Genomic DNA, 21,936 nt, shown 5'->3' on the forward strand with positions numbered 1-21,936 from the left:
CTAAATGAAAAAATGGAAGCAAAGAGAAAGAAAGTAATTTGCCTCAGGTTACAACAGCTTGTAACACATGAAGTCAAGGCTGATACTTCAAGGCAAAAGGTTGCAGGGATCGTAGTACAAGATAGAGGGTTGGTAAGGAAGACTAAGAAGGGGGTACCCCTCATGGAACAGGATTCAATAGCAAATCAGCATCAAGAAGGAAGGAAAACTCACTGGAATCTATATCCAGAACCACGGGTCTGAGACTCCTAAAACATCCTGAGAGCAAAATAGGTCTCATTGTTCACGACACGCTCCAACTTTGTAGACAGAGTTAAGTAGACCCTTCATGAATGTTTTTATTTAGGGGCCAGCGTTCCTAAGCAATCATTCCCATATTCTCACCAGGTCTGTCCACAAGCTGGTGTTTCCTGCATGCATTATGAGCACTAACTCTTTAGCACCAACTTCCCCGACCACGTTGTCCCCAGCCCACCAGTCTGCCCCCTCCTGCTGCCCAGAAAGAAATCCCCTGCTGCCCAAAGCTCACCCATCACATAGGAGCTGGTCAAGTTCCACCTCTTCCACAAAATGCCCCCTTTCCTCTTAAAGACCTAAATAGCTGCAGCATTTGTCATCTGTATTTTACACTCAGTCACATATTTCATGGAAATGTTTTTGCTTCTCTGCATGCGTAACTAACCTGGGAATTATCTGAGGCCAGTGACCCTGTAGTATTACTTCTCTCTATCTATAAGCATCACTTAACTCACAGTGCCCATCATGGTGTTTGCTTACACAAATTGCCTAATGGGTACTTGTTAAATAAATGTATCCATGAATGTCATAACTTCCATCAACCCACTATATGTAGTATGCAAAAAATGCTCAATAAATCCTTATTGATTAATGAATTATTTCACTGTTGAGTCAGAAATTGTTTGCAGTATTACAACAAAAGACTGTGAACCTAATCCAGTGCTAGTTATTTAAAATAAATAATATTTAATAATATGTGTCAAAGGCACTTTGTGTAATTCTACAGGAGCCACACTATGGACTAATCCCTGGGATTCATTTCTAAAGAAGGCAAACATTTTCCTTATTCTGTCAAGCCCAGTGAGAATACATGGCATCCCTGGTCATTCCCTCCCTATCTTTGACACATACTTGAAAATGGTTGTGATATTTGAGCTTTAATAGTCGTGGGGTGGGGGGCGGGGGGAGGGATAGCATTAGGAGATATACCTAATGTAAATGACGAGTTAGTGGGTGCAGCACTTCAACATGGCACATGTATACATATGTAACAAACCTGCACGTTGTGCACATGTACCCTAGAACTTAAAGTATAATAAAAAAGGAACAAACAGAAAACAAAATCATATTTCAGAAAAAAAAAATAGTGATTGCAATTAGGAAGACGACTAGTAACTCAAGGCTACAGTCCCTGGCTTTGGTTTTGCTTTGACCGTTCTGTAAATGTGTATGTACACAGCATGCTTACGTGTACTGCATCTGGTGTAATACTAAGAGTATGAAATTAAACGTGACTGGAGATTAAATATCAGAGTCACCTTAGTTTATGACATTATTTGGATATAATCACTATAATCACTATGAACATATCTATTTCCTAGTAACTGCTGAAAAGGTACACATGCAATTTAGAGGATAATTCTTTCAGAAAACATCTCTATTAATGCCATGCCTTTTTTTTCTTCTCCTCTCCAAAATGTTTTTGACTTATGTTTTATTTAAATTTCAGATTAGAATAGTAGGGAAGATCACATAGTAACTTATATCTCCACAACGAGAAAAGACCTTACCTGATCAAATTTCTAATACTGAATGCTTAATATTTAAATTCTTGTTTTTAATCTAAAAGGTCCAAGAAGACCTACTAAAATATATCAAATGAAATTTTAAAAGTGAAAGATAAAAATGTATGCAGACAATATTATTCCATTTACTTCCATGATAACCCCCTTACTTTATTACAGACTTAACTTTGGGGGGATAATCCTTTGGCCACCGGAGTCCAACTTTTTACCTTTGTCTTCCCACTACCTGAGCACAGCAGAAACTCTCTAATAGTCTTGTTATTCCAAACATCAGATCCAGCGCCTGACACACTGTAGGCATTCAGCAGTTGTTTGTTCAATAAATAAATGAGAATCTTTTGAAGTCACACAAATGAACTAATATCGTTTGAGGATGAATGATAAAAAGCATTTGCATCAGAGAATAAAGTAGCCTTTGAAATTGAATCTGTCTAAGAGTCTAAAAATTCAAAGGCTCTTCTACATGACCATGACAGTTTATTTTATATTAATACTACTTTGAAACAATGACTTCATTTTCTCCAACTTTTTTATTTTCCTCCATCATAATCATAAAAGGCTAATAAAGCGGTCATGTTTATGTAATATTGCAAACTAAAGTCTATTGCAAACTGGTGAACACAATTTGTCACAATTGACAAATAATGTGAGCCTTATTCTCACATATCCTGTTATTCACAATAATTAACAGAAAAACTGACTCAAAGATCTAACTTTGTATTAATTCTAAGTGCAGCCTAAGAGATTTACTTTTTTACTATGCCATAATAATATTCATAGAATTAAAACAAAACAAGTACTTTGAATCTCTCAGAAGAAAAATATTATTCCCATAAATTTTAAATAGTCCTTCCATGACAAAAAAGTATCCACCTTTTGCTTATTTGTGGAGTAAAATACATTTCCTATATCTTAATATATCTATACAGCTGATGTCTTTTCTCATTTTTTAAAATTTATTTTAAATTTTTTCTTTATTTTTGAGATGAAGTCTTGCTCTGCTACCCAGACTGGAGTGCAGTGGCGAGATTTCAGCTCACTGCAACCTCTGCCTCCTGGATTCAAGCAACTCTTCTGCCTCAGCCTCCTGAGTAGCTGAGATTACGGGCACCCGCCACAATGTACAGCTAATTTTTATATTTTTAGTAGAGATGGGGTTTCACCATGTTGGCCAGGCTGGTCTCAAACTCCTAACCTCAAGTGATCCTCTGCCTTGGCCTCCCAACATGCTGGGATTACTGGTGTGAGCCACCATGCCTCATCCTCTTTTTTCATTTTTAAAAGCTTGTATCCTTCAACATTTTTCTCTATATTCTGTGAATTTGTCAGGTGTTTTTTTTTTTCATTGGGGTTCCAATAAATGCCAAGGTTAGCCAATGAAAGCCTGGGCATTATAGGATGTCACTAAATTGATTTCTTGACCCTTTGCCTTACAACACCTTCAACATCAGAGAAGTAGGGATTCATTCGGATACTCCTCAACACTTAGTATTACTAGAATTACGTTACCAATTACAAATTGTCCATCACTCCTTGAGTGTGGTCTCTTGTGAGCCCTGTAAAGAATTAAACAAAAAGTGATGAAGGTTTTAATTCCACCATGGGTCTGCTTGCCATCACTATATTTCTAGATTTCATTATACACATTCATATATTTATACACCATTCATTCCCAGCATTCCCCAGATGCTTAATTTTAATGGTGTGATAATCTGACTAATGGCTTTCTATCCCATTAGAAAACCCATTGAAACTATTTTGATAAAGAGCTAAAATTAAACATTTTAGGCTTTGTGCACCGCAAGTTATTTGATGCAGCTACTCAAGTTGGACATTATAACATGAAAACCATCATAGGCAATATGTAAAAGAATGAGGATGGCTATGTTCTGATAAAATTTTATTTCAGTGTCTGTACACCTAAATTAAATGCACATAATTGTTTATATAACACAAAATATTAATCTTCTTTTGGTGTTTCTCAGTCTTAGCTTAAGGGTTGTACAAAAACGAGTAGGAGGTAGGTTCAGCTTGCAGATTGTAGTTTGCTGACCCCTGCATTAGACTTACAGACCCATAAGAACAGATTCTGTGTCATATCTTAATTTGCCAACATAGGTCCAAGCCTTAGACAATGCTCTATACATTGTACATGCTCAACACATGCTTAGAGGGTGAATTACTGCTAAATAATTTATGGTTTTCTTAATACCATGGTTACCTTGTTTGTGTGTGAATGATTTTGTTGGTCTCTCTCTCTCTCTCTTTCCCTCCCCCTCTCCCTCTCTCCTCTCTGTCTCTGCCTTCTCTCTCTCTTTCTTTCTCTCTCTCCAAGATTCTAGTGAAGTCAGAACATGGTAGCCTTAGAGGGTTATTCTATTCTTAAAGGGTTATCCTTACCTTAAAGGGTAAGTTATTTCTATTAAGTTCAGGATATTTAGAAAGAGACTTAGTTTTCAAAGAAGAGCTCAGTTAAATAACTCAAATGGTACAATGAACTGAATGATTATGTCCCTCCAAAATTCACATGTTGACAGTCTAATCCCCAAGGTGACGGGATTACGAAGTGAGATTTTTGGGAGGTGCTTAGGTCATGAGAGTGAAGCCCTCCAAAATGGGATTAGTACCTTTATAAAGGAAAGAGACAGCTCCCTTGTCCCTTCCACCACCTGAGGAAGCAGAGAGAAGGCACTGTCTATGAGCCAGAGCATGAGCCCTCACCAGACACCCACTCTGCCAGTGCACTGATATTGGACATCCCAGCTTCCAGAACTGGACGACAAATTTCTGTCTAGCTTATAAGCTACCCATCTTAGGGTATGTTTTATAGCAGCCTGAGCGGACTAAGACAAATGGTAAGAAGCCATATAGCACATTATCAAAATTGTCACTGCTACCTTCCTGGAGCAGCCCGAGTGCAACAGTCAACAGTCTCCTAAGATCGACATATCTTTAACTCTCTGGACCTGATCTACTTTGTTCTGGTGCCAACTACCAACTTTTCCATTAAATTCTAGTGCTGTGCCTGAGCCCGGCACCAATGTAGCATTGTGTCCTGCATATGCAAGACTTGGTTGTGGTCTTCAGCTTTATTCTGGAATGAGTGATAGGGTAGCGCCCCGAGCTACGTCCAGGTCTACTGTCACTTCTACCAGAGCAGATTTAATCCTTTAAATCACATAGTCATTTTCACCCGACGCAGTGGTCACCAGCCCTTGCCACAGCTACCATACCTACAAAATGACATATCAGCAGCAAAGGATAACTCTGTCTTTGTGAGACCTACTCTATGGATCTACGCAAACCTATAGAGTTTAAATTGTTCTTTAGGGGAGCATAAGATGTTGCAGAAACCAAGTACAAATTCTATAACCAATAATATTTTGAAAAACGGTGTTATTTTTATTCACTTTGTATCACTTTCACATAAAAAGAAAAAATCAAAACAAAGACAGCGTTAAAATGGAGCAATAGTATTTTATAGGTGGTAAGCTGCATGTTTTCTTGTGCATGACTCTAAAAGCAGTAAAAAGATGCTTTGCTAAAAAGCATGATTGTCATAAATTTTCTAACTTTTCAGCCACACACTGTTGAAAATATTTCTACCAATGAACTCAAAACAGTCTTATAAATTATCTACATTCCTTCATGAACCATCATTTACAAGTTACAATTAAGCCTTTTCTTCTTTTTAAACTGTCTTTACAAATATTACCCTGGGAATTTTATACATGGGATTTGGTCCTACCTTCAGTTTAGAGAAACTGTATTTTGAGTTCTGAGTAGAAGGCGGAGACGAACTTGCTAGCATGTTCATAGGATTTGGGAGGAAAAAAAGTCTGGAAGTTTTCACAGTGGTGCTAGGAGAAGCTTAAAGGAGTATATTCCTTCCCTGTGTCAAGAATGTGTTCTCTATTCACCAAAGTAAATAAATAACTACATAGGTATAAATTAAAATAGATGGATCAATAAATAACATTTTTAGAACCAGAAAAATCAGCATCCATCAAGCTGAGAGACCCCACACAATACCATACTATGGGGTGTGCTATACTGAGGAAACCAAGGAAGGAATGGCAAAGACTTGATTGGAATAAAATCAGATCCTAAGAATAAGACTGGCAAAAAAGACAGAGCTCAGAGGGCAGCAGCTACGTACACCTGAAAAGATTCAACAAGTCCCAGGAAGGTGTCTGCACCTCCGCCCGGACTCCTCCAATGCTCTGGTTTTTACCACCTTGAAGGGGAGTTGGGATCCTACTACCTGGGGTCCTATCACCTATTGTAGGACCCCAGGCCGACCCTCCTTCTTGCCCACATAGTGCCTCTGGTGCCTACTTAAACTTAAAATACAAAACTTGGAAGCATTTAAAGGATAAGAGAAATGCCTTAGAGTTGCTGCAGTGAGTCAGCACATTAATGCTGACTCCACAGTTATCTGGATTAGAGCTGGCCTTGTCTGTGACCTGGACTCTCACTTTGCCCAATCCCAAGCGCTTGCAGAATGACTGGCTGGCTGGAGCTCCTGCCAATTTGTTCTTCTGGCTTACATTTCATTATTTAACATAAACCAGGAGTCAGTACTAAACCAGCCTTCTTGTTCTCATATCTTTCATCACCCCAGAAATTGACAAAAACTGACAGAGTTGAGAGGATGTCTGATTTTACCTGCCAAATATTTCCTAATTTATACTCTATAGCAAAAAAAAAAAAAAAAAGACAATTTCAAAGCATTTTCAAAGCAGGAGATTTTAATGTATTGTTATTCTTGGGGATAAATCTTTCAGGATATTATCTTCCAGAATTTCAGATGTAATGGGAAAGAGTAAGATCAGTATCTGAAGCAGTTTCCACAGGTAAGTCTAGATCATTATATTTTTTAAAGATATGTACATGGACATCAGCTTGTTCTGGGCTCTCGCATATATTTACTACACTGTCAGACACCTACCAAGTGCTTAATACGTATGAATTCTTAGCTTGTCCTTCAGGGTTTTGGGTAAGCCTTTGCAATTTCCAAGTCGAAATTCAGCAAAACTTTATGTATCAAACAGAAGAAACCACCTCACCTACAACAATGGGCCTGAGACTCAGCAGGATGAGAAATATCTTTTTATGAATACAGGTTTTAAAATATGGAGCCACCACACACAATAAACAGCAGGATAGGTCAAGTATTAGACAGCAATGAACGCCAATGGGTGGTTTTGGCATCTCTTTTGAATGCAGTGGGCCATAGCCATGGTCCTCATTTCTTTCTAATTGGCACATGTGACATCTGGACCTCTCTATTAGCCTGAGGTCACAGCACTTCGTGCAGGAACCACAGATTTAAAGAGACCTTGGTATGTATTCATAAGGCTGAAATGAAGATCACATCTGCGCAACTCCACCAGCCCTTTGTTCAAAATCTCTCCAGGATCAATGAATAAGGAAAGCAAGATGACTGACAGGCAGTACTAAAAGCATTAGCAAATTGCAGCTCCCTTCTCACCACCCCACTGTCTGTCCATCTCTGGTATCCATTCCTGCTCTTTACCTCCCAACTAACATGCTCCGTGTTTCTTCCCCTAGAGAAGATGATGAAAGCAAGAGATCAGGTATTCAAAATTGCCATGAAGCTTCTCTCTTCCTTGCCATGCCACCCCTGGCATCTTGTCAGTTGGCTTCCAAGTTTCAGCATTCACTTTATAAAATGAATTAATTTGTGTGAAATTTGCTGATAGATGCAGGCTCAGCACTCTCAATATTAGAAAATGACAAACCTTCCTGATAGAATTTGTCTTTTAATAGTCTTCCCTTGGAGAATACGTATTTTCACTCTCCCTATTGCTACCATGGGTATTGCATTTGTCCTGATCAGCACAGTAACATAAAGAGGCCATAGAGAAGGCATATGGCCAGCTGCACTTTTCATTTCCTGGTTCTCTGTTGACAGTATTGCTTATTTCCAGATGGATAAATAGTTTGCACCTTAATGTAATCAAAGACTGAAAAAAAGATTCCACTTGAAAAATATCTGGGAATAGAGAAAAGAAGGGGAAAATAGGCCTCTGAGGCAGTATCTACAATGTGGAACTGAATTTCACTCAATCTTCACTAACAATAAACCTCATGTTTTATAACATTTTACTGAAGCCTTATTTTCTAATAAATCCCCTTTTGTTTTGATTCTTATTGCTGTATAATAAGCAAAAAAGAAAAGAACAATGGCTGGAAATTCTGTCTGTGTGATTTGAAGTGCTCTCACTTGCATGCTGAGAAGTGTTATAAGGAATATTTTTGGCATCAGCTGATGATAGCAGCTTGGTACTAGCAGCACTTGATTCAAAATGTCATATGATACAATAATACACAAATTGAGTCCACAGAGGGGGAAAACTCATGCAACCTGTCACAGGTACAGTGAGTTTCCATGAGTATTCAGGGCTGGAGATGTAGAAGTAGAAACCTGAAATCTGAAGTATGAAAAAAATGAACTAACACTTAACATCCACAAATACCAAGCAAAAAATAACAAATGAAACATAGCAGTTAAGTTATGCAATCATAATACAAGTGGCTTCTCTAGTCAAAATCTTATGGCACAAATCTATGAATGATCTGCTACAACTAAAGTACTCAAGTCAATGGGAAAACATATTTATTCAAATAAAATGTCTTTTCTATGACTTTTTAAAAATTAATTTTCTTAAAATAACAGGTTTTTTCTCCATTGCTTAATCTTCATCTTCTGCTGTTTTTTCCTAGAAGACTGTTTGGTCCAAAAAAAACCACACATCCTGAATGATTAGGAAAACTATTAGGACTGCTTTATTTAAAAAAAAAAAAAAAGTTTTAATATTAGCAAGAAATTTATTTCATGTTATCTCTAAAAATAATTACATTCTAAATATTAGTTCCAGAGTCATTCTTTAACCCCGTGGCATCCCCTTGGCTTGAACTCTGTCACTTGTGTTTGAATATTTGAGTGGTTGCTGGGACTAGATTGTCAATTTCTGTTTGCCATCCCCTCCTTTCTCATTTCCAGTATGTCTCCAGTGGTCAAAATAGCTGTTTCCTCCTGATAATACTAGTGAAATTTTTCTAGTTTCACTTTTCCCTAGTCTATATAGTTAGACTGCCATTGTTCAAGTTTTGCCTCCCTCAGAACCATCTGTGTGACCTCTATCAAAAGATGGCTCTCTCAGTGCCTCAGTTTCCTGATCTACCTCCTGAGGTTACCATGAGGACTAAAAGGGTTATAATAGCACTTAGAACAATGTCTGGTACAGAGTAAGATCTGTGTTAATGTTCTCAACTTGAAAATTGAAGTGATTTCATTGTGAAAGCATTATTCAAAATGTTTTTAAAAATCTACTTCATTTTTCTCCCATTAGTTTATGGATTACTTTAGTTTAAGTAATTTGTATGATTATTTTAAGTTGGCCACCCATAGGAGTTTAAAACCAGAAAGAACCATAAAAATCATGTTGTCCAACTTCTACAGGAGGTTCTTCATCATTATGATTATCACTAGGCATTTGTTTCTTAGTTAGTTGTACTTCTCATGGATTCTGGTGCCACTGGAGTGCATTTTTATCTAAGCTTAGGGCATGGAGATGTTCTCAACAGTATCTAAAAATTCACTTTCTTCTCTGTCCCTCTCATCAACATTTTTTGAACAGTGCTGATCTTTACTCTACCATGCACTGTGATATTTAATGGTTCGTGGTTTAGGCAAAGAGGATTCCTAGTTACTCTAGACTTTTCCTTAGCCTTTAGCAGCCTTAATTTTTTTCTTGTCCTTTGACTTGTACAGAACTGTGTGGTTTGTGATACCTTTGCACAATTATTACACAATGGATCCTAAAACCAACTTTCTAAAGATCGATGAAGCAGGCATAATTCTTCCCTCATTCTCCCCCAGGAAACTGAGCATCAAAGGCTAGGATCTTGCCTGAGATTACAGGATTAGAAGTACCAGAGAGAAACATAACGTCCAAGTCTTATTAGGATTTTCTCTCTAAAGGGTTTTTCACAGCACCACATTGCTTCTCCCCAAAACACATTGCTTCATACAACCATATTAATAGAAGCAAATACCTCAGCAAAGGGCAGAAACCAAGAAAATGACAGAAACGATAAAATAATGTCTGAATGGGCAGTAAAATATTTACACCATTCAGCAGCTCTAGGTCAAGTTCACACTGAGGCCATCCAGATGACACAGAGATTGAGAAAATAGACTCCTGAATTCCCTATCCATCCAAAATGGAGTAGAAAAATAAAGTCCCTTTGAACTATAGAAGAAAAAACAGAAGAATTGGCTTCGGTCATGTTGCTTCTTAATGTTGGTTATGTAGGACTGAGTTTGCACTGTCAGGACCACTGTTTCTGATCCGTTTGGAAGGTTAGAAAACCATTGTTATTTAAGTAAGGTAAGTAAATTTCAACTCTACGATGAAAAGTTTTTGCATCCCCTTCAGATATTTAGGTAAAACGAAGTTGGTGTGACATTTCTCATCATGTCTCCCAGGCCCAGAAAGACAACAGATGGTCTCTGAGTTCTAGAGATCTCTTTGTGTTCTATATTAAAATGTTTTCCAATAGACTGACATAGTGTAGGAGTCTGGCTCTTCATTAAAAAATTGTTTCTTAGGTTTTCTGCAACTTCTTCTGAGAAGTATAAGATTATGAGTTATCGTGGTTTGCAGCTTGGTGCACAAAACCCCTCTGCACACCATATTGGAATCACTTTGTATTTTTGGGGTGGTCTGCAGAATAGGGCAATGAACTTATGGACACTTGACTGGCCTTGATAATCCCCTGATGTACTACAAAGCAATTAGCAAGTAAATTTTTGCTAAGTACACTCAAGAGTAATAAGAAAAATCTTAAATTGTCATCAAAATGCTAACCATAGATTCAACTAAAACTGGACCAAAGAATGGCATATTTAGTCTTGAGCTTGAAGACCTAAATCACACAACTATAGAAGCACAATTGTGCATCCATAGTGCTCCATTTTTCCTTCCAAACCACTTTCCCCAAAAAAAGCAGCTTTGGAGACTGTCTTTACTTCAGTTAGATGATAAAGCTCAAGAAATATGAAACAACCCAAGGAAACTAGAATTCAGCAGCAGTGCTAAGACAAAATTAAGTGCACTCCTTTCAACTATTCATGAAATCCTCATAAAGAGGCCAAACTATTGCATTCTATCATGGAGAGAACATAGTTGAAATAATTTACATGTTCCAATTTTAGTGTGGTAAATCACCCCAGCATAAAAATCACACAAATATAGCAGAAGTTATCTTACCCATGATTTACCTACTAGAATCATTTAATCAATACCAACAAAAAAAAAAAAAGTAACTTTACAGTGGAATAACATGACTATGCTAGCTCAGACAGATACTCAAAGTCAACATCAGTGGTGATAAGTCATATTGATGGTATTGCTAGATAACCTTCACATGATGGGAGAAGGCTGGCATTTTACCTCGGATTTTCCTCCCCTCAAAACCTATAATACTTTTCTAAACATGAAGAAAATACCAGACAAATTCAAATTGAGGAGCATTCTACAAAATACTTGAACCAAAGCTCTTCAAAACTGTTAAGGCCATCAAAAACAGGGAAAGTTTGCAAAGCTATCACAGTCTAGAAGACCCTTAAAAAGACAGATAATTCAATGTAACATGGTATTTTATATGGGATCCTGGAACAGGAAAAGGACATTAGGTAGAAACCAATGAAATCCTAGTAAATTGTGGACTTTAATTAGCAATAATGTGTCAATATTGATTCATTAGTAGTTATGACAACCGCAGCATACTTACATAAGAGGCTATGTAAGACGAAGCTGGGTGTGGGATATAATGAGAATTCTCTGTACTCTCTGCAACTTTTCTGTAAATCTAAAACTATTCTGAAATAAAAGGTTTATTACAAACAAAAAAAAGGGCATAGGGGTTCATGCTTATAATCCCAGCACTTTGGGAGGCTGAGGTGGGAGGATTGCTTTAGTCCAGGAGTTTGAGACCAGTCTGGGCAATATAGCAAGACCCTTCCTCTATTAAAAAAAAAAAAATCAAAAAATTAGCAGGACACCTGCAGTCCCAGCTACTTGGGAAGCTGTGGGAGTGGGAGGATGGCTTGATCCCACGAAGTCATTAATGATTGCATTATTAAATGAACCAAAACTATTTTTTATCTCTTCTGTTTTACAGATCAATGTGATGGTGCCCATGGAAACCTGGCCACAGTGGCCCTCACAGACTGTCCAGGCAGGGAAGTTCTCGTCTCAACAACACACGGCCCTAATTTTGTTTATACACATTGTACTGTTATTTTCATTATGTAACTTAAGAATTTTTGAAATCACAAGTATAATTGCAAAAGACAGAGTTATTTCTATGAAAAATAGATTGGATGATTTGGCAAAACCTGGTAGAGGCAAATGGCTAAGAGTATTAAATTATTTAGGTATATGTGTTCTCATGCCATAAACGATTGGGGAAAAAAAGTCATGAACATCAAGAACGATGCTGCACTCAGCTTGCTTATGTTCCTCAAGTTCTGCTCCACTTAAAAACACCAAAATTAGAAATCATAGATTGTGGGTGTCATTTCTGCAGGAACTCAGATCAGTTCAACCCTAATCAAAGAACACACGGTGGAGCTATCTCAAAGTAGTGATGAATGAGCATTTATATATTTAACATAAAATAAAACGTTTAAGACATGTGTGTATCATTTTTAATAATTGTCCTGTTTTACTCTCTACTTTTGCTAATTTATCTTTTCAATTAACCAGTTGCTCCTGATCCCAGTTGACTTACAAAGACATTCTATTGAAGCTGATTTTTCATTTTACCTTTTATGTGTTAGTATTTTACAGTATGTCTTTTACCATACTTCCTTTATTTGGTAAGTTCTGGTTTTTATTGTGCACTGTTTTGTAATAAATGCGTTGTGCACTTCTGTCACCTGTTTTCCCTGGTGGACTCTAGACACAAGGGTGATTGCCTAATTATACTGTGCTGCTTATAAGAAGCAAATTAGTTAAGTGGCTTCTTAGATGAACACTGCAAAGTGCCATGTGAAAGCTGGAGGAAAAATATCCCTAAGAAAAAAGAGCTTTAAAATGTTGTTTTATTTTTTAAAAATCCAGTGTCTGAGAAAACATCATTTCTCCAAAATTAAGCAACTCTATTTTCTAAGAACTCTAAGTAGGAATAAAGATCAGAACTGAATAAATGTGATGTGCTTCTCTCTTGGCCTCTAGGTAATAAAAATTCTGCACTAGACAGATTATACTAGATGTGAATCTGTTTCTTATTTTATGCTGAGAGCAAGATCACTAAGACATACTTCACCTTCCTTAACAGAATCTATCTTTCTCAATGATGGTGATAAAGCAGTTTTTTCTACATGGGTAGAAAACTCATTCTAATCGAAGTTGAATAGTTCCAAGCTGTTAGAATTTTCTAAGCAAAAGAACAGCAAGATGCTCCAAGGATACAACGAATGAAATTCAATGGTTATTTACAAATTCAGCTGTTCACCGAAAACAAAAAGCTTCTTAGAAATTAGGGTGGTTTAGTCTGAAGTATGGTTTGGAGAAGTGATTTTTTAAATACGGTATTTATAAAAATATACTTGAGAAACCAATCCAGGCAGTCAAAATGGATGCAACCAACCTTAAGAATATAAAGCAGTGCAAACAATCCAAAAGCAGTGCTTCTTAGGATTAAGCCATGTGCACATTTAGAGGTTACGAGAATTTCAGCGTGTGGCTTGGTTGTACTTTTTCTGTTTCCATTATGAGCATACTATTGTCAGAAATCCCAGCCAACAAGCAAGCAAGAGATCAAGAGGAAAATCAAACAGGCGTAGAACCACTGGGGCTGCCTGAATTTCTACCTGCACCTTTCCCGATTTAGGGAAGGGGACTTGGCTGAACAGCAGGAGATGGAGAGGGAAAGGGATGGTGGCAGAAGGAAGGAGGAGGCCCCGGAAGCAAGGTCTCAGGATAGCATAGACTCCCTGTTTCTTTTCCTTTCTTTGCTTCCTACAAGCATTAACCTTGAGACTAAAAGCGCAATATGAGGAAAGAAGCAAACAAGATGAGGGGCAGCACAGAAGAAATTCTCTAGTCCCTAGGAAGGTTAGATTTTTGAGAACACATCAACTTGTGTAACACAAAATATGAGTAAAAACAAATATGAGAGAAAAACATATATGTAAACTAAACACAAAAATTGAATTGAAACATTAAAAGTTCGCTGACCTTATCTCTAAACAAACTTCTAGGATATGTGTATTTCATCATTCGTGTTTGAAATTAAATTTTATTTAACTGACATTTTTAAGCTACCTGTTCTACCACCAAAATCTTAGTTTTAAAATACACTTCTAGTTTCTGCTACATTCTCAGATAATTTAAAATCAGTTGTGTGAAGAAAATACAAACCCCATATTCAAAGCCTAAAATCAACTATATACCTAAAATATACCAGCACTGATTGTTTTATAAATGAACAATGAGCATTCTTCTCTTTAGAATCTGGCTCATAACTCATCTCTCCCACCAACCTTCTTGTTGCTTCCTCAAATCTTCCCTTCTCTCCAGCTGAAAACTACAGCATCATCATACATATTTGTCTTCTTCTCATGTTAAATGTAATCTATGCCTCGAGACTCTCACCTAATCCCAGATGGACATTTCTAAACAAATGTCCATATGTACCCCTCAGCAAATTATTCAACATCTGAAAAGTGTCTTTCCCAAGATTTCACAGTCCTCTTGTATTCCCTAAAGAAGTTAACGCCAACCTCATCCTCTCAGCTGCTCAAGAGCAACACTTCTGTATAATTTTCTATAACCCTTTCTCCCCCGACCCCTCACCTCTAATCAGTTACCAAAGTGTGTCCAATCTATCTCTGTAAGGACTATAATTTACAAACCCATCAGACTGTATGCTCCATCATAATAACAACATTACATTTGTTTGAAATACTATACCCATTACCCAGTATCATATCTGGCACAAGGAGATATACAGTGCATACTTGTTGACTAAAGTTATATATTATTATATCTAAAGGCAATTATTTTAGCTACTAGCCTTTTATATTTCACATAATTACACATGAGAGGATTTTCAGGGATCTTTTGCCCATCACAGAACGCTGGTCTAAATTTGCTTATATTCCCTGTTTTTCTGACTCCCCCAAGTCCTTACCAATATGCACACAGACACACACACACACACACATCTTTAACCTTAACAACATTTCAAATTGATAATCACTATATAGAAATTATTTTTAAAAGAAAAAGGCTATTAGGCTATTGTCTTTTTTTCATCTTCCAGGCTTTCCTAAAAATAAAGTAGAAAATTGGCAAGCAATGTGTCAATTTGATAAAATGTAAACAGTCAAATGAAACAGATCAGGCCAAATGCTTTATTGAAATATTTAGTTTCATCCATCTACTTAATTGACAAAATTGGCCATATTGTTAAAAGTTTAATTCATCTCAGCCTTGCTGATATATCTATAATCAAAAGCAGCATTTTGGAACAGAATAGCTCCTTATACATATTTATATGGAGCTGACTTTTTAAAAAGAGTTTTCAACAAAATTTCACATAATGTAGCTGATGTATAATGACTAAGAGAAATAGGAAAACACAATTCAATTGACAGTTATGGATTTCCTACTTTGCAGACAATAAAACCTGCTAAGAGTATGCTGGAAACATCGAGTGATAAAACACGGGCTCCTCAGCAATTGGGGTAGGTAGAGAAAAATATAAATTAATAAAGGAGGTGGATTATAATCCACGACAAAGTGGAAAAACAGAAGGCTTTGACTTCTGAGCTTCTGTCTTCTCCCTTTTGCCCTCTCATCTTGCTTTACCCCTTCCCTCTTGAACTTGCACTTCCCAGTCAGGACCCACTCCACCCTCCACCTCTGCATGCGTGCAGATGAGCACACCTAGGGGGAAACAGGCAGATCCACAAGCACACTTTTCTTCAATCTATGACGACTAACCTCAAGTGGGCCTTTAGTACTGGAAGGCAATCTTACAGTATTCCCTGGAGATCATTCTATACCTCCTTTCTTCTCATATCTTCGAGTACTTCACACACACACACACACACACACACACACATCCTTTACTCTCAGATAATGGTTTTACTTCTGCCTTCACTGAGAAAGAAGGGAAGTGTCATTGGAAGAACACATTCCCACCACCATATCTGACAGCCACCTGCCTCTGCGTCCAGACAGTCTGTCTTCCTTTCTGTTACTTTTGTCAAAATGTCCAGACTTTTAGATAGGGCCTCCCCTCCACCTATACCCCAGATCCTTCCTCATACTGCCTGCTTAAGAGCAGGCAGTTTTTCTCCTTGAGTATTCTTTGCTTCCTTACCAGCTTAAGGAGAATTCAAAACGTTTTTAAAATACTATATCTAGCATATTGAATTGTTTTCTGCAGAGTGTTGAATGGAGTGCCAGTTAACCATGTTGGAGATACATTAGTGGTTAATCTTCAGTTACATCTCACTGGATCCATCAGCAGCATTTAATAGAATTAATCTCCCCTCTTTATTGAAACACTCTTCCATGTGGCTTCAGGAATCACACTTGCTTATTCCTCCCATCGGATGTTTTTCCAGGCTCTTCCTCAAATCCCTGTGCTGTAAACATCAGCGTGCCCAATGGTCTGGCTCCAAACCAGGCCTCGTCATTATCTACACTGATTTCCAGGTGGAGCCATGGACTTATATGCTAACAATTCCCAAATTTACATCCCCAACCCTCACCCTGTGCCCCAGATTCCAGATTCAGAAATCCAACTGTCTGCTCACCACCTCCACTTGGACGTCTCTGAAAAGCTTCTTAAATTTTGCATGTCTGAACCCAGACATTTGCTCCCAACTGCCAGGTATCTTCCCACAAACTCCCAAACTCAGTAAGTGATAACTCTCTCTGCCCAGTTGCTCAACCCAAAATTACTGGAATGATCTTTGATTCCTGTCAAGTCTACTTCCAGCATATGTCTAGAATCTGACCTCTCTCTACTCCCTCCACCAAAACCACCCTCATCCACCCAACCGTTATCTTGTGCCTGCACAATCCCTAGTATTTCATTCTAAATCTGGCCCCTGCCATCTATTCCTACACAGTAGCCAGAGTGGTGCTTATAAAACATAAGTCAGATCATGCCACTCCTTCACTCAAAACCCTTCAGTGTCTTCGTGTCCCCTAGGAGTTAAAGGCAAACCCCCCACTATGTCCTACAAAGCCCTAAATGAGCTGCCCCTCGCAGAACACCCTGCTTCTCTGACATCATCTCCTACCACTTTCTCCCCAACTCACTCTGCTCCATGCAAAGTGGACTTCTTGATGTTACCCAAGCCAGGAATGCTCCCACCTCAGCATCTCTGCGCTGGCTGCTCCTTTTGCCTGGAGTGTCTTCCCCAGACACCTGGATGCTCTTTCCGCCACTCTTTCAGTCCTCTGGGCAAATGTCAGTGAGGATTTCCTTGACCATCCTACACAAAACAGCCTCTGCTCCACAGTGATGGCACTTGCTCTCCTCCTTCTCTGTTTTGTTTTCTTTATAGAATTGATCACCCTCTTAAGCACTTTGTATTGTTGTGCTTACTTTGTGGTTATAAACACACCATGAGGATGCGGATTTGACCATTTTTTTCAGTTCTGTTTCACAGATTTCAAAACTATAAATAAAAGGAAATCAACAAAGAATTGTCAAATGAATAATTGAGTTGAAATTTTAAAAAGATATTTATATGAATAATAAAATCTAACATTTATTGGGTGTTTGCCATCTACCAGGTTCATTCAGTATTTTGCAGGTACTGTCTACTGAACCTTCACAATAATCTTTGAGGTAGGTTCTTTTAAACCCCAATTTTACAAATAAGAAAGTTAGGGCTAACAGAAATCAAATAACTCACCAAATGTCCCACAGTTAGAGCTAGTATGCGGTGGACTTGAGACAGACACTCAAGCCTGCTTCACTTCACATCCCATTGTTTTTCTAAATTGATTCCATGTATCTTATGGTTGTGTCACTGCCACGAACCTAGATAATGACCTTAGTGTACATTAAACACTTAATTAGCATCTGCAATTAGTGTCTTTAAAATTCAAGCTGCACACAGTAGGTAAAACACCAAAAGATAACTTACCAGATTCAAAAAGCTGTATAGCTTGCTAAGCAACAAATTTACCAACAGCAATTTTAGACATTTAGTATATCTTTATTCATTGCTAAATGTATGCTGTGACTCTGGAATTAGCATATCTTCAGTTTAGCAAACCTCAAAAGTTGGTTGGTGTTTATTGATGCAAATGTTCAACTTTTTAAAATCAGTTTGCCAAGTCACTACTGAACCCAATTCATCATCAGCATCAGCATCAGCATCATCATCATCATACGCACAAACAAGAAAAATCTATTGCATTATTTTCTCTAAGGATAAACAGCAAGGTATACACCTTGCTTTCTTCTCTGAAACCCAGTCCCTAGAGTCCCGTCTCCCTTCTGAACCCCACAAACTTCTTGCTTAAAGGAAGCAGCTACCCTGAGATGCTACTCGGTTCAATATCTACTCTATTTTGGAATTGTCTTCCTGCCTCAGATTCCTGTTGCTACACTGATCCTGAATTCAGCCCTACTATATCCAATACTGTTAACCCTACGTTCTACCAGCTCCTTATTATTCCCTAACATGGGTTCTCTATTCAAGCCTAAATACTTTGAAATTGTACTTTCAAATTTTGCAGAATCACCATTACTCAGCCAGACAGGCTTAAGAAGTAAGAAAAAGGAATCGTTGGTCATAACCAGCCTTCAAGAGGGACTCTAGTGATTCTCACTTCTGGATATTAACATTCTTTTACGGGCCCCTCCCATATCAAATAGGATAACCTGTGTAGCTGGGGTTAGGCCATAACAGACACTGGGTTACCTGCCTTGCACTTAGATTATTCTCTCTGGAGGAAGCCAGTGATCATGTCATGAGGACACAAAAGCAGCCCTATGAAGTCTACTTAGCAAAGAACTGAGGCCTCCTGCCAACAGCCAGCACCAACTTGCTATCCAAGTGCTGGCACCATCTTAGAAGAGGGTGCTCCAGCTTCGGTCAACCTTCAGGTGACTGTGCCTTCAGTCGGCACTCTAACCACAACCTCGCAAAAGACTCTGAGCCTGAACCATCCAGCTAAGACACTCCTGAATTCCTGACCCACAGAAATTGTGTGAAATGATAAATGTTTATTCCTGTTTGAAACTACTGAGTTTTGGGGAAATTTATTATGCAGCAAAAAATAACTAAAACAGTGTGCATACAAAATCCATTTGTAAGGCAAGTAAACCTGAAATCATGAGTCCTATGACAAAGAAAATTATGCAGAAATTCAACTCAGCATTGAAAATGCGTTGGGTGCATAAAACAGATAAAATAATGATTTTGTCTTTTTACAAACCTTAGAGTTTTTATTATGAGTCTTTATGAAAAGCTTTTAGCTGACTTTTTCTTCTGTCAGTAGAGCCCTAAATATCAGTATTTCAATAAGTTTGTATAATAGCACAAATAGCCTAACAAATTAAAAAACACCAGAACTCCAATGACTTTAAACTTTAAACTCTGAACTTTAAAAAAAATTAAGAAGCGTAATTTTCTGCTATTAATGCAATAGCCCTGATTTAAAATATAATAATAACCAATCAAATGTGGATTACCTAGGATAGTAACAGATGTACAATACAGAAGCTTAAAGACAATGTCAGGGTGTGATTATGAAAGAAAATATCAAGACCAGGACTAAAACAGAAATATTTGCCTTAAGGATGAAAGTTTGGTGTTAATATCAGAATAGCATTGTAATTAGATCAGTATTTTACTTTCTTATATAAATATAAGTTAGCTAAACCAACTAGAAATTTGAACATAAATCATTCCACATATGAGTTCAGTCATTCTAAGCTAATTTTTCTTCTTCCTGATTTACGACATCCTCCTTGGAGTGATATTACAGAGAGTGAACTCAGCCAAGTGAACCAAAATTGTCAACTGCAGTCAATTTTCAGGTATTCAAGTAAACAGATGAAATAGGGTCTACCCCACTTATAGATGCACCTAATGTTGCCAATATTTACTCTGGTCTTGATATATCACACATTACAGAAAAGAACTACTGTAAATCTAAAATTGAAGACAACAGACATGAGGATAATATTTGGCTTCTCTTTTGAAGCTCTGGAGAAGCATTTAGGAGATAAAAGCTGAATAATTTCAATGACCTGCCCTGCCCTCAAATAAAGCATTTAGCATTCATCCCCTAATGAGGAATATACAACTCATTTTGTCGGAGAGGTACCGCTTTGATGCTTCCCTAGAAAGTAGGCTGTAAACCCCTAGGGTACCAGAATTGTGTCTATTTATGGCTCTGCCTCTGGCCCCAAGTTTTGCATCCTGATTTTGGCCAATAGATCACTACTGAGTGACAGATTAGACAAATACTCTTCTTCTAATAAGTACACTGGAATACAACCAACACACACTGCATCCTTATCTTCTACCAGGCACTGTATTCGGTGCTAAGGATACAAGAAGACGAAGAACCAATCCTGGCTGTGGAGGAGCTCATGGTCAGTGGGAGACCCAGGCATATGCGTAAATGTTGCAGGGCAGGGAAAACATATCATGCTTGAGAGAAGGCAGATGATGGAGGGGAAGACAAAGAAGAATCAGGCCTTCTGGAAAAAGTAGGGTATTAAACAGGCTGAACAGGGCATTACAGAAAAGGATGTCAGGAAAACCCTGACCATGGAGTTTGGTCTTTAGGCAGAAGCTCGTCAATGGACAGTCAACTCTTGACAAGGTAAGAGGGGGCCCTACGCCACAAGGCTGGAGCTTCTGCAAAATAAGACTGTGTGCCAAAAATACTGCTTAAAAAATAGTAATCATGTAAGTATTTCTCAAGGGCCCATAAGGCCAAAAGAATGAAGAAAGAAATTAGCATACCTGCCCTCAAGGTGTTCAGGCCTTTTAACCTTTTGAACAATGAAATTTGGAGTGCACGGTATACTTAATTGGAACTATCCACAATCTATCAGAAAAAGGCCAGAGTCATATACTTTCACATTCTAACTTGTATGCACCATAAAGACCACCCCCTGCAAATATGTCCAAGTCCTAATGTCAGAATCTGTGCCCATATTATCACACATGGCAAAGAGGGTGCTGCAGATGTGATTAAGGGTAAGGACCTTGAGATGGAAAGAGTATCCTGAATGACCCAGGGCATTTCTCTGGGTCTAATCTAATCCTATAAAGTGGGCCCAGTTCAATCACAGGAGGCCTTAAAAGTGGAGATTTCCCAACGGTAGTCAAAGAGACAACAGTGTGACACGAATTCAATGTAGCAGAGCACACACAAGGATGGCAGAGAGGCTTCTAGAACATAAGAGAGGCCTCCAGTTGACAGCCAACAAGTTAGTGGAGACCTCGATCCCACAACCACATGGAACCTAACTTTTCCAACATCCAAGTGAGCAAGAAATGAACTCTGTCTCAGAACCTTCGGAAAAGAACGCAGGCCCCTGATGCCTTCGTTTTAGCCAGGTGAGACCCATAGGAGACTTCTGACCTGCAGAACTGTTTGATCATGAATTTGTACTGCTTTATACCACCAAATCTGTAGGAGTTTGTTACAGCAGCATCAAAAAAACTAATATACCAATCAATTATGTTTGTCACTTAAAAATGGAGTCACAAGAACTGGCTTTAATTTGGGTTTATAAAACTAAATTCTGTACAATATCCAGAAATGTTGGTACTATTTATTTTTATGAACTACTTCTTCTGAAACAAAAGAAGCAAAAGACTAAGAGGTACCATTTATTGAGGAGACACCATGTACTGGTTATCGTACTAAGTGCTTCACATAGCAATAATAATCACTTATATTTTTAGTATATGTACATATATGTTAGGATGTGATAGGTACATGTATGTTAGGATGTGATAGGTACGTGTGTGTTAGGATGTGATAGATACGTGTGTGTTAGGATGTGATAG

General features: G+C 38.0%; 1 protein-coding gene and 1 long non-coding RNA gene across 2 annotated transcripts in view; both read right to left on the bottom strand.

The window, feature by feature from the left end:
- FGF14 (fibroblast growth factor 14) overlaps nt 1–21,936 on the bottom strand; it is a 719,779-nt gene that overhangs the window by 591,419 nt on the left and 106,424 nt on the right. The gene's annotated exons all lie outside the window — the stretch shown is intronic.
- Nucleotides 7,715–21,936, bottom strand: part of LOC105537572 — an 88,414-nt gene continuing 74,192 nt past the window's right edge. Inside the window, exon 3 of the long non-coding RNA XR_001005735.1 lies at nt 7,715–8,281. This is a non-coding gene — a long non-coding RNA (uncharacterized LOC105537572). The remainder of the gene's footprint in view (nt 8,282–21,936) is intronic.

The sequence above is a fragment of the Mandrillus leucophaeus genome, unplaced genomic scaffold (genome assembly GCF_000951045.1).
Source record: "Mandrillus leucophaeus isolate KB7577 unplaced genomic scaffold, Mleu.le_1.0 Scaffold175, whole genome shotgun sequence".
Taxonomy (NCBI): Eukaryota; Metazoa; Chordata; class Mammalia; order Primates; family Cercopithecidae; genus Mandrillus; species Mandrillus leucophaeus.